This window comes from Otolemur garnettii, unplaced genomic scaffold (genome assembly GCF_000181295.1).
Source record: "Otolemur garnettii isolate 467f Iridium unplaced genomic scaffold, OtoGar3 scaffold00084, whole genome shotgun sequence".
NCBI classification, from domain to species: domain Eukaryota; kingdom Metazoa; phylum Chordata; class Mammalia; order Primates; family Galagidae; genus Otolemur; species Otolemur garnettii.
The window spans coordinates 1083305-1096518 of record NW_003852479.1 but is presented as its reverse complement, the minus strand read 5'-3'; positions in this window follow the sequence as shown (position 1 = coordinate 1096518).

Genomic DNA, 13214 nt, shown 5'->3' with positions numbered 1-13214 from the left:
TTGTTATATTTTAAATGACATACCAGGTAACAACTTTTAGTTATGCCATAATGTGTTCTCCTTATTGCTTGCTGTATTGCTTAACAAATAAACCATTAGCAAGAAAAAGGATAACCCACTTGCCCCTAGAAGGCTTGGAATATTGCCACATCAGCCACAACTGCAGATTAGCCACAGAGAATGAAAAAACTGTGACGTAAAACTTTCAGAGACAGATTTTGAAAGAAAGGAGCAAATGGGAGATATATTGAAGGAAATGAGTAAATAAGAAGAAAGTCTTTGCTTATGAGCAAACTGAACTTTATATTTTTAAAACAAAGTATTTGATAGTTAAAAATAATTCACAAGTGGTGTAAAGATGTAACAGCTGCAAAATGCAAAGAAGTTTTGGAGTATTTAGAATATCAGAGAATAAAAACAATGACAAGGGCCAAAGGAAAAGAAATTTAGTACCTTTTACAAAATTCTACTTTGGAAAATATATAATGGGGAGAACAGAGGAGGAAGGTACTTAAGAAAAAGTTTCAAAAAGAGTCTTACTATTATAAAATCACTACAATGTTTATACCACATACACATGAGAAGTATTTTATACTATAAATAAAGAAGTCATACATAAAACAAAAGATGTTAGAAAGTTTGTGAAGATTGGAATGCCAGTGTGTGGTCCCTAATGAAGTCTCTTCACATCCAGTATAAAGCATCTCTGGGATTGAGTCAAAGTACTATTCCCAGTGGAGGCCTAAATGCTGATGCCCACCCTTCCTGCCTGGCCCCCTACCAACAACCCCATGAAGTATGTCCACCTGTTGTTTCCTTCAGTAAGTGATCATGTTGGTGCTATAAGGTTCTCCATGTTCCAGCCTGGATCCCACTCCAACTAGCAGCACAGAAAAGCTTCCAGGACATATGGTTACCTACAGGGAATGCTGCCACTGTGTTCTTTGATGCCAAGCAGCTTTCTTCAAGCAGCTTAGTGATATTGCAGAATGCATACATGCTGTAGCTAACATTACTACAGCAGTCATACTTTATTAAAATCTGATTGAATACAAATGGAACTTCCTTACTCATGTTTCCCAATTAGTGCTTCTCAACTGCTGAAAGTTGACAATGGCTGTATGAGTCTACATAGCATTTTCTCATGATGGCTTCATATCAAGTGTCCATGTTAGAAAATTAAGATAATTTTCTGACAGTGGCCATAGGTTATAAACACATTCTTAATAATTTGATTGCATCATAAATATTTGCTTTCAAAATTTTCATAATTTAGATAAATATACAAAACCTAAAATCAGCCTTTGCCACATACCTGATAAGGAATCTTAGAGAAGGTATTTCATCTCTGTAAGTAATATTTTTCTCATTTAGGGTATGGCTAGCTAATGAAAATTACCTCATGTGTGAATGTGAGTTAAAATGAGACAATGGATTATATGTAGAGTACTCAGTAGGTACCCTGCCAGAAGGGTTTTTGGTAACTGGTAAACTGAGGCTCAAATTTTCACCTGTGTACCAATCTCAATTACTCCTGTAGACTTATCAATAAGTGGCCATATGTTCTACTTAATATCTATGAATTCACACTAACTATGACTTCTATGACTTTCACTGTTGAAAGTGTTCCAATCTGGTTGATAAATTATATGGCCACATTGCTAATCAATAATGATGCTGATATAATAATGAAAAAGAAATAAGATATTCTTTTCAAGCTCATTAGGTACTTCTGTCAGCACACTACTTATCTGAGATGTGATGAGTGAAATTGTCCATTATAAGCAATATATTGCATTTTACATGTAGATCATACAATCATTGAGGTTCAACTGAGTAGCATCTTTGAGCCATAAAAGGTGAGAATTCAATTATTGAAGTATAGGTTCAATAACAAACAGGTGATTTGGAATTTAAAGTGTATGGTCAACAACGTTTAGACAGGTAAATGGAGTGGTGATAACTTTTTTATTTACATCAAAAAACAACATAGATCACCATATACAGGAGAAAAAGATCACTAGGCAGACACAGAATTGAATTTAGATATTTCTATCCAGCTCACCCTCCCTAAACAGCTTGTGGTGCTTCTTTGATGCACATTTCAAGTTACTGGGCTACAAAAATATAAAATTAATGTTTTAAATTATGACAAAGTCCTATGTGAACACTGTAACATTATGAACTGACTCTTTTCTCATTAAAAATAGAGTAGATCTTTTGAATGATTTTATTATCAATTTCTTATTTTAGAAAAGTAAACATATTATCTACTAGACTTATATTGACTGGATAGGGAAAATTGGAATTCTACCTGGGCATTTTAAAATGACCTATCTGTAATGTCTAAATCACCTCAGACAAAGATATTATGTTCTAACAAAGCTGAATTTAGCAGTGCTTCCACAATGCTAGTCTTAGTAATTAGGACTTAATCTTCTAGCCATTTTGCATACAACTGCCAATGGCTGAGAAAACTCCTGCTGACAACAGAGGGACATAATGAATGCATAATAGCCCACTCCCAATCTATCCATCTTTCAGAGTCTGTGTACCTCTTCTTCACTCAGAACCTGCTTCCACCTAAATGAAAATATCAAATGCTACAATATATGCCACAGGCCTAAAGAGAATAAAATTATTAGTAGACAATGACTCTAAATGATTAACACTATTTAAGTGGCTCTAGAATGAGACTTTTTTAGGGGGCTTAAAGAGTCTCCACTGCATTTCAATCTTCTAGTCATCTTTAATTTTCTTTAATTTTTTAAAGAAATCTGCTCTAGGTTGCCCTTCTCAAGAGTTTCCCCCACACTTTGTTCTAGGATTTTTATCATTGCATGTCTTAGATTTAAATCTTTGATCCATCTTGAATCAATTTTCTTAAGTGGTGAAAAGTGTGGGTCCAGTTTCAGTCTTTTACACATGGGTTATTCAGTTCTTCCTGCACCATTTGTTGACTAGGGGTTCTTTTCCCCCAGGGTATGCTTTGTTTTGGTTTATCAAAGATCAAATGGCAATAAGAGACTGGTTTGATCTCTTGGTTTTCTATTTTTCACCAAGCAGCATGAAGAAGGGGAACCAACATAAAGGGAATGGTGGGGAATAAGGAACTAAAACACAAAGAGACAAAGATGGGATTAGAAGGACTGGAGCAGCTAAGACTGCAACCATCCCTGAACTGTGGAAACAGCTTTATTTATACAGTATCTTAAACAAGGTTACTAAATGGTGTGAATCAAGGCACATGGAGTAAAGACTAACTTTAGGGAGGAAAAGCTGCTTGATTTCCTGCAAAAGATAAAAGGGAAAGTATGCAGGGGCTACATGACTTTTGGTAGAAGAGAACAGAATGTTGTTGTTCAAGGTAGAGACACAACTGAGGGGGGTTTCCTGAATGTCTCCCCAGGCTGTGAGGGCCTTGCCACCTCACAGCCTGTATTCCATACTATTCAGTTCCAAATATCTGTCTCTCTATTTTTGTGCCATAACCAAGATGTTTTGATCACTGTGGGCTTATAATATAACCTAAATTCTGGTAGAGTAATGCATCCAGCTTTGTTTTTATTACTAAAAATTGCCATGGTTACACGGCTTTTTTCCTGGTTCCATACAAAATGAGAACCATTTTTTTCCCCTGGTTCTGCAAAGTTTGACATTGGTATTTTAATGGGGATTGCATTGAATCTATAGATTGCTTTGGGTAGTATAGACATTTTCACAATGTTGATTCTTCCCACCCATGAGCATGGTATATTCTTCTATTTGTTAATGTCTTATGCTATTTCTTTTCTTAGGGTTTCATCATTCTCTTTGTACAAGTTTTTCACCTTTTTTGTTAGGTATATTCCTAGGCATTTTTTTTGAAGCTACTGTGAAAAGAATTATATCTTTGATTAGCTTCTGAACTCAGCTATTATTGGCATAGATTGGCATATCAGGTTACTGATTCATGGACAATTGATTTTTTACCCTGTGACATTACTGCATGTCCTGATCACTTGCAGGAATCTCGTGGTTGATTCTCTGGAGTTTTCTGAGTATAAGATCATATCATTGGCAAAGAGCAAGAGTTTGACCTCTCCATTCCCATTTGGATACTCTTTATATCCTTTTCTTAACTTATTGCATTGGCTATAACTTCCACCACTATGCTGAATAATAGTGGTACAGACTTCAGCAGCAATCACAACTACAACAAAATAAATAAATGGGACTTAATTAAACTGAAAAGCTTTTGCACAGCAAAGGACATAACAAGTAAAGCAAATAAACAACCTTCAGAGTGGGAAAAGATATTTGCATGTTATGAATTTGACAGAGGTTGATAACTATGACTTATAGAGAACTCAAGTTAATCAACAAAAAAAGAGTAAACAATCTCATCTATCACTGGGCAAAAGACATGAACAGAAACTTCTCTGAGTAAGACAAACAAATGATTAACAAACATATGAAAACATACTCATCATCTCTAATCACCAGAGAAATGCAACTCAAAACCACCTTGAGATATCACTTAAAACCCCAGTGAGAATAGTTCACATCTCAAGGTCCCAAAACTGCAGATGCTGGGGCAGGTGTGAAGAGAGAGAAAGACAGTTACACTGCTGGTGAGACTGCACACTAATACAGCCTTTTTGGAAAGAAGTATGGAGAATCCTCAAAGAACTCAAATTAGACCTCCCATTTAATCCCCAAATCCTACTATTAGGCATCTGCCCAGAAGGAAAAAAATCATTTTATCATAAAGATATTTGCATTAGTTTATTGCAGCTCAATTTACAATCACCAAGACATGGAAACAACCTAAATGCCCATCAACTCAGGATTGTATTAACAAATTTTGGTGTGTATATACCATGGAGTACTTACTATTCAGCTGTATGAAAAGATGGTGACTTTACCTCTTCTGTATTAACCTGGATGGAGTTGGAGCACATTCTTCTTAGAAAACTATCACGAGAATGGGAAAGCAAATATCCAATGTACTAAATTATGTTATGAAGCCAGTAGACGATCTAACACACACTAACATAGGAGAAAACCTTAATTCTATTCAAGATGGAGAGAGGGGAAGGAAGGAAGGGAAAGGGAGGATTGGTGTGCTCCCATTTAAAGGGCACAGGTAGGGATATATGGCATACCTTTTGGGTGCAGGACACAACTACTAGATGGACTCTACCTAACAAATTCAAGTTTTGTGACCTGGTTGTCTATATCCCCACAACAACCTGAAATTAAAAAAAAGAAAGAAAGAAAGAAAAGAAATCTGCTCTAGCCAAAGAAATCCTCTCCCTGCCCCTCAAACAGGTCATAGTCATTTTTGTCCCTAAACACTTATGTCCAAATTCTTCCCAAAAGAAATACATTCATCCACAATTTCCATGCATCAATTCTATGTATTCTACTCATATCACATTTTATGTCCTTCCTGACCCATATTATAAGTGCCATTTTCCACCAACAATTTCCCTAGCCAGGGGAGAGGCTGAGCTCTTCCATCTTATCTCTAGCACTACTGCCTACTGCCTACTGCCTAATACCTGATACTGTCTAGGGCTTTTTTTTTTTTTTTATAGTTTTTGGCCTGGGCTGGGCTTGAACCCACCACCTCCAGCATATGGGGCTGGCGCCCTACGCCTTTGAGCCACAGGCGCCGTGTCTACAGCTCTTTTTAACATACATGATAACTTGAGTGCTTAAGAAAGCACAATCGAGGCAAAGTCTAGCTACATTTACATCAACCTAGTTTCTTTGTTTTCTAGACTTACAAGTTGTATCACATTTTCTAAGCTTCCTTGCAATTAGGGTGGGGCATATGAGTAAGTCACAACCAACCAAACGTGATTAGAAGTGATGTGGGACATTATTGCCCAATCCATAATAATACCTCCTATATGCAATTCTCTATGCTCCCTTTCAACATCCCCCAGTTTGAATCAGACAATTACCTCAATCTTGAAAAGTAGGAAATAAAGATAGTGGAGCCAAAGGATGGATTAACTTTAAGGAAAAATGTGCTCCATAACCAGGAATACCTGCCATAGACTATTACAGGAATGTACTATACATGTGTGCTGTGTTAATCCATGGGTATTCTGTATTCCCATATCAACAGTTGGTATTACCAAAACCATACAAAAATTGGCATCAGAAATAGTATTAGCTAAGGTCAGGCAGAAAATACCAAAGGAATTGATATTGGGAGGATGAAAGGACAGAGACCTATGTTAAACAATGGCAAAACAGTTAATGGAACTGTCACCTGAGATAATCCAGAGGGCAAATACCATGCCCCCTGAGCCTTTAGTTCCAAGGAAACTGGCTGTTAAAAGTTAACAGTATGGATTACTATTTTATTCTGCTTTTTTGAAAAGCATAATAATAAAGAGATTTTCTAAGGGAGTATTTAGGTGGTTTGAAGGGAAAAGAGGAGGGGAATAGATAAACCAGAGATGCAAAGCCCTTAAAGGATTAGAAAATTAGAAACACAACAGCTTTTAGACTTCAATTAAATGAATAAAACACTGAAAATGATATTGAAGAACTAAAGCTCATTACAACTGCTCAGTTAAATATCTCATCCTTCAGCAAATCATATGGAAAGCATGGCCTTCCTATGCAGGCCTGTCTGTTTTGCAGATGGCCTGCCGATGGTACCACTGAACACAGAAATAAAGGCACAAACACCATCAGGAAAGCACATTGATCAAGCAAGGGTGAGTTTATTAAGTTTGTAGCTAAAAATTATGGAGATAGCAAAGTTACAGGGCCTGGGTTGAGTGATTTTAAAAGGACAGGCATTGTAAGGCAAGGAAAGGATTTCATTCAGAATGGGAAAATTATGACATTAGTAGTTTTGAATGTGTGGGTACAGAAGAGCAATGGCCTAGAGTCAGCCTTGGTAAGACAGCTGTTGTTCTCAATGAGCATGTTAGTTGCTTTATAGCCTTATATTCCAAGAAAAGATGTGTTCTGGAGTAAATGAAGAACTTACATTGGTCTCAGTACTATCACTTAGCTAGGGATGAAGAAAATATGACTAATCTCATTGGCCAACTCAAAGAAAACAAACTATGTTGACAGGAACAGAAAAATGGTCCAAGTATCATGTAACAAAAATGTAAGAAATTATGTTGGTTTCACTCATCAATTCCTACTTTTGGTCATACTCCAGCCTCTTATAGAGGATAGATCATTTATTATCAGGGGTCATGACCTATCCAGGTATGTGTTGCCATTAGATGAACCATGTCATGTATTAAGTTACCTGGTTGATGATCATTTATTGAAACATTTGATAGAAAAGTGGCATTATAACAGCTTTTACAAGTCTGAAGACAACACATCTGAGCACCTGCAACACAGGCAAACACTAAGGAAAGGATCACAGCCAGAGTTTGAAATCCATTTCTAAACCAAAAGTACAGAGTCCCACATTAAAGGAAGGGAACAGATCCAGTTCCCAACATGAAGAGCCTATTGGACTTAAGTTAATGGTTTGTCAGTGTTTTAGAAATAATAATAAGGTTCCAGAAAATTTCATAAGGCTAAAGAGAATGACATTATATTTAGGAGTGTTCCACTTTGAATCATCATAAACCTGGTCTTCTGAATTTCTTAAGCTAGGAAATCTGTGGTGTCAGTGCCATCATTAAGCTTTTGTGTCAGTGTATATTATAATATGAACACGTAGCACACGTTCCCACCTTACAGGCACATTGTAAGGCAAGAAATAAGAAGCCAGTGATGAAGAAAGAAGCCTCCAATTCTCCCCAAGTTAAGTTTTGAGGTCTCATACAGAGACCAGTTTTACTTCCATATGAACTAACTCAACTAAAGTATTCATTTATTTCTTTTCTTTTCTTTTGTTTTTTGAGAAGGGAAAGAATGAATCAGATGTCATTAGGCTTCATCTTGAATGTAAGTATCAGTTACTGAGATAATAAAACCCTGTCTAGTTTACTAGTAGCCTCTGGAAAATATTCTTATGCAAATATCCAGAACTATTGGAAGTCACCCAATTTTTTCTTATAAGCCAGAATACTCCTGAAGGTCATGTAACTAGTTTGTATACTTTTAGTTCCATTCAGTAAAAGTGGATTAGAGTCAAATGGTGAGATTTCAATTATAGAGAACATCAGTTAGATTGATATTAAAATAGCATGACGTTAATCTTAGGATGTAACTCCTCTTGAAAGTGTGTTAAATTGAGGTGATAGTTTAGTCTACTATAACAAAATACCATACACGGGGTGGCTTAAACAATAGAAAAGTATTTTCTCACCGTTCTGGAGGCTAAAAGTCTGAGATTAGGGTATCAGCATGGTTGGGTTCTGATAAGAACTTTCTTCCTTTATTTCCTTCCTTTCTACAGCTGAGAGAGAATGTATGGTTGGGTGTTTTCTTATAAAGATATTAATCCCATAATGAGGGTCACACCCTCAAGATCTTAAATAAAATTAATTGTCTCTCAAAGACCTCATCTCCAGGTACCATCACATGGAGGTTAGGCCTTCATCATATAAATAGGGGGGCACAGTTCAGTCATAAAAGGTGGCTGTCACTTAGACATCATGTTTTTCTTAGTCATATTGTAAGTTCTATTTCATCAAAAGTTTTGTTACAAAAGTCATCTACTGTGAGAAGTCCTTTGTTTTAACAAAAGCAGAACTCTCCTGTACTGAATGCTACATGTAAGTGGTTCAGAGTTTTGGCTATCTGGTCTGTTTTCTTCTTTGCATCTAAGATGTTGGTTGGTAGTTGAATCCAATCACTATCTTTGTTCACAGCACTAATGACTTCATAAAAGGTATAATGATGGCCCATGGAAGTTTATTTATTGATTTGGTTCTTGGGAACAAGATTCTCCTGTTCATAGTTCTTGATTTTACCACTGAATGAGAGATTTCTCCTTGGCCACTGTCCTCTGTAACTAAAAATCAGGATTTACAGAGTATGTCCACCTTGAGAGTTGCCCAACTTTCATAGTCACTATATGATGTTGCAATTTTACTGTGCCCCTGGATTTTTAATGCTTTCTGAAATCAAAAGATTTTTAAACTGCAGCCCACAGGGGTGTTTGGGCTAATGCATTTATCTTAGAGACTTAGTAGGCCTCTGATCTACTTGGTTATAATATGTTCTGATTCCAAGAAATATTCCCAAACTTCTTTCTTAAAATAGTTTAGAATAGTTCTTGGGGTTTCTTTTCTTTTTTCTCTTTTCCTTTTTTGCTGTTGAAAATAGAAGCCAGTATAATTCCTTATCCCTATCCCTGTGTGTATCCCTGGAATTGGATAACTTGGATGATAGAACTGATACTAATAAAACTGGAATTGTTTGACTTAACCTTTTAGCCAAATCACAAGAAAATTATAGCCAAATGCTGACAGCATCCCAAGAAGCAGTATTAAAGATATGAGGTGTTATGGATAACAGAAAGTGGCACAACAATATATTAGCAAGTCCAGAGCCGTAAAGCAGTCAAGAATGTATAAAACAGCTAGAAAAATTAAAGCATGGTAATCTGCGGCTTTGTTCCACACAAGCTGTTTACTCCATGTAGTTATCAACTTGGTTAAATATATTTGGTTAAAGCTGTTTCTAAATATTTGGATGGCTAAAGTCCAAATATTTAGTTATTTGGAGGATGCCTAGGAATCACCAGCTTAAGGTGGATGGCCAGGAGACTTGAATGAGCTGAGGATGGTTTATGTGTCTTAAATTGATAGCTGTAAATCAAGGATTAGCCCTGTAGTAAAACCCATTGAAGTTTTATTGTAGGGCTAATGGTTAACAGTGGCTGGTAATGTCTACTTCGTAGAGATTAAAAGGCTTTCCATCCTAACATCTCTTCAGAAAACCAAATGTCTACATTTTTGATTATGCAAAGGTGGTTTAAGAGAGTGTTAAGGAAAGGCTGCCTGATCCTGGGGATAATAATATTTGATGTTCTGGATAAGTCTACTGCAGTATGTAGCTATGTCTGCCTACAACAGCACAGAGTCTAGGATTAAGGTGCTATTACAAAATTCATGAATCATCCTGTGTGGGGACCAGGGCAGCAAGGCCCCCATAGCCTGGGAAATGCTCAGGGAATGACCCCCATCCACTTCTCCTCCTTCAACAACATTCTGTCCACCTGCCAGAGGTCATGGAGTCCATGCATATTTTGCTTAATGTTGGCAAACACACGGTTTTTCCTCTTCAAGGTTGATCTCTACCCCGTGTGCTAAGATTTATGCAACCTTGTTAAGATACTGTATGAATAAAGCTGTTTCTGTGGTGCAGGTGCTGGCTGCAGTCATCAGCTGCGTCAGCCTTCCCGATACCATCCTGTCTCTCATCTCCGGGGTTTCTTTGGCTCTCCCTGTCTTTCTTGGCTTTATTTCTCCATTTGCCACCATTTCCACTCAGGTCAACTCTCCCTCTTCACACCAGTTTGTGAGAATCCTGTTTAAAACCTATGTCAAAAATATTAATAAGTGTGAAAAGAGGACAATCTCATTATCATAAAAGCTAATGGAAATACTTTAAACCATAGAAGTTCCAAGGTCTCCCAAATTTGGAAATTTTTCATTTTAGAATCTCATTTTTTCTCTTTTTCTCAAATATTGAGGGTATAAGACACCATGAAGTTTCTCGGGAAAGACCTTGAAAATCTCTGAAGTGAGAGTCCCGGGAGAAGGGGTACCTCATTGCTGGAGAGAGAGCCAACAAAAATCAAGTAATTTGCTCCGTGCCAGCACACCTTCTCTCTCTGGGTGGAAAACACCAAGTCAATTCTGAGAATAAATAAACAATGACCAAGACATATTTAAACTCCTGTGGGAGCTAAAAAAATAAAATACATTTGTAGATTTCCAAGGCTTTGGAAAGCTGGGAGCAGCAAGGAGAGGCCCCTTAATGAGCAATCTGTGAAAAGTGGCCGTATTTGTCATTTCACAGCATTATCTCTCAGGAACAAGAATGTCCTGAAGCAATCTGCTAAGTTATTTTTGCCCGGTCTCAGTATTGTTTAACATAAAAGGAGAGAAGGCTTGGTCTCAGCAATACATACAGGGACGGGGTAAGGAATTATATTGGTTTCTATTTTCAAAAGCAAAAAGATAAGAAAGAAAAAAAAATGAGAAAAAAACCCAAAGAACTATTCTAAGCTATTTTAAGAAAGAAGTTTTGGAGTATTTCTTGGAATCAGAACATACTATAACCAAGTAGATCAGAAGCCTACTAAGTCTCTAAGATAAATGCATTAGCCCAAACACCCCTGTGGGCTGCAGTTTAAAAATCCTTTGATTTCAGAAAGCATTAAAAATCCAGGGGCACAGTAAAATTGCAACATCATATAGTGACTATGAAAGTTGGGCAACTCTCAAGGTGGACATACTCTGTAAATCCTAATTTTGTAGTCACAGAGGACAGTGGCCAAGGAGAAATCTCTCATTCAGTGGTAAAATCAAGAACTATGAACAGGAGAATCTTGTTCCCAAGAACCAAATCAATAAATAAACTTCCATGGGCCAGATGGAGTGTCTTCATTATACCTTCTTCTATGAAGTCAATAGAGCTATGAACAGAGACGGTGATGTCTGTCCCAATATTCCACTTTGTTCATGAAGGTTTTTCGTGCGGTTATCTTCTCTCTGTTTGGAAAAGTGTAGGCCATTGCTGTGGGTTAAGGAGGGAGAGTCTTTCATCTTAGTTTTTCTTTTTAGTTTATACTTCATCAGACAACAGAGAACAACCACTAGATCTGGGTGAGTGGGGGAGTGAAGGATACTGCATTCCTGAATTTCCTGAACTTGAAACTAGATATTACATAAGGTTGTCTCTTTGAGAAGTATAAGGAACAATTTCTTCTCCCTGCATCTGAAGGAAAAAAGAAACTTTTCTATTTTCATACTTAATACAACACTCAACAAAGAATACTCCTCCTCTGGTCACCAAAATGTGCGTAGATTTTTTTTTTTTTTCACACACACCAACCAAGCAATTTTCTGGCAGACACAAGTCAGGTGTCCTGTAATTTGATTCAGTTGTGATACCATCTGCCTGTAGATTGTGTCAGATAGATAGTAGAAGGTGAGGACTCAGGGTTGTTCCACTTCAGATGCTAATCGCAAGCCCCAGGCTGTGACCTGCGCTTCTGCCTAACTAGTTATTAATCATTGAGTTTCCACAACTCTCTCCTTAGGTTCAGTTAATTTGCTGGAGTGTCTCATGGAACTCAGGGAAATCCTTTACTTACATATACTCATTAATTAATATCAAAAAGGATATTGTAAGAAATGTAGATGAACAGCCAGATGAAAAGACGCATAGGTGAGGTCTGTAAGAAGGGGCTTGGAGCCCCCATGTGCTCCCAGGCATACGGCTCCTCAGGTACCTCCACATTTTTAGAAATCCAGAAGCTCTTTGAATCCCGTTTTGTAGCTTTTTATGGAGGCTTCATTAAGTGGGCATGGTTGATTAAGTCACTGGTCATGGGTGATCAACTCAACCCTAATCCCTCCTTACTTCACAGAGATCCAAGAAGCCTGAAAGTTCCAACCTTGTGATCATGGGTTGTTCCCCTGGCAACAAGTCCTCATCAGGAATCTGTGCAATTGAGTACCAGCAGTCATCTCTTGGGAACAAAAGATGCCCGTATCACCCAGGAAATGCTAAGGGATTTAGGAGCGCTGAGTCAGGTGCTCCTATCAATAAGAAATTAGGAGCTCTTTGTGAGAAACTGGGATCATAGATCAAATATTAGAACCAAAGAATCTCCTAGCACCCTGTCTACCGGAGATTCCGGAGCTCAGAGATCAGACATGTCTTTCCTATCGCATCACACTGTGTTAGCAGTACTAAGATCTGGCATAATATCTATATTAAACATTATTGAGACCTGAGCAAAATTAACTTGGGTACTTACTCTCCAACATACTTGTTCCTGAAAGATAAGATTGTGAAACACCACTGCAAGGTGACTTATCTAGTCAACGATAACATATTAAATAGTTTCAAATAAGGAAACTGAAATAGAAGGAGGATACTGACTATTCCTAACACAAATGACGAAAAATGTTTAAGATGCTGGTTGTGCTGATTCTCCTGATCTCATCACTATACATTATATGAATCAAAACATCACTATGTACAATTATTATTAATTAAAAATAAGAAATAAAGATTGTGAAACAACTATCGGTAGATATATATATATA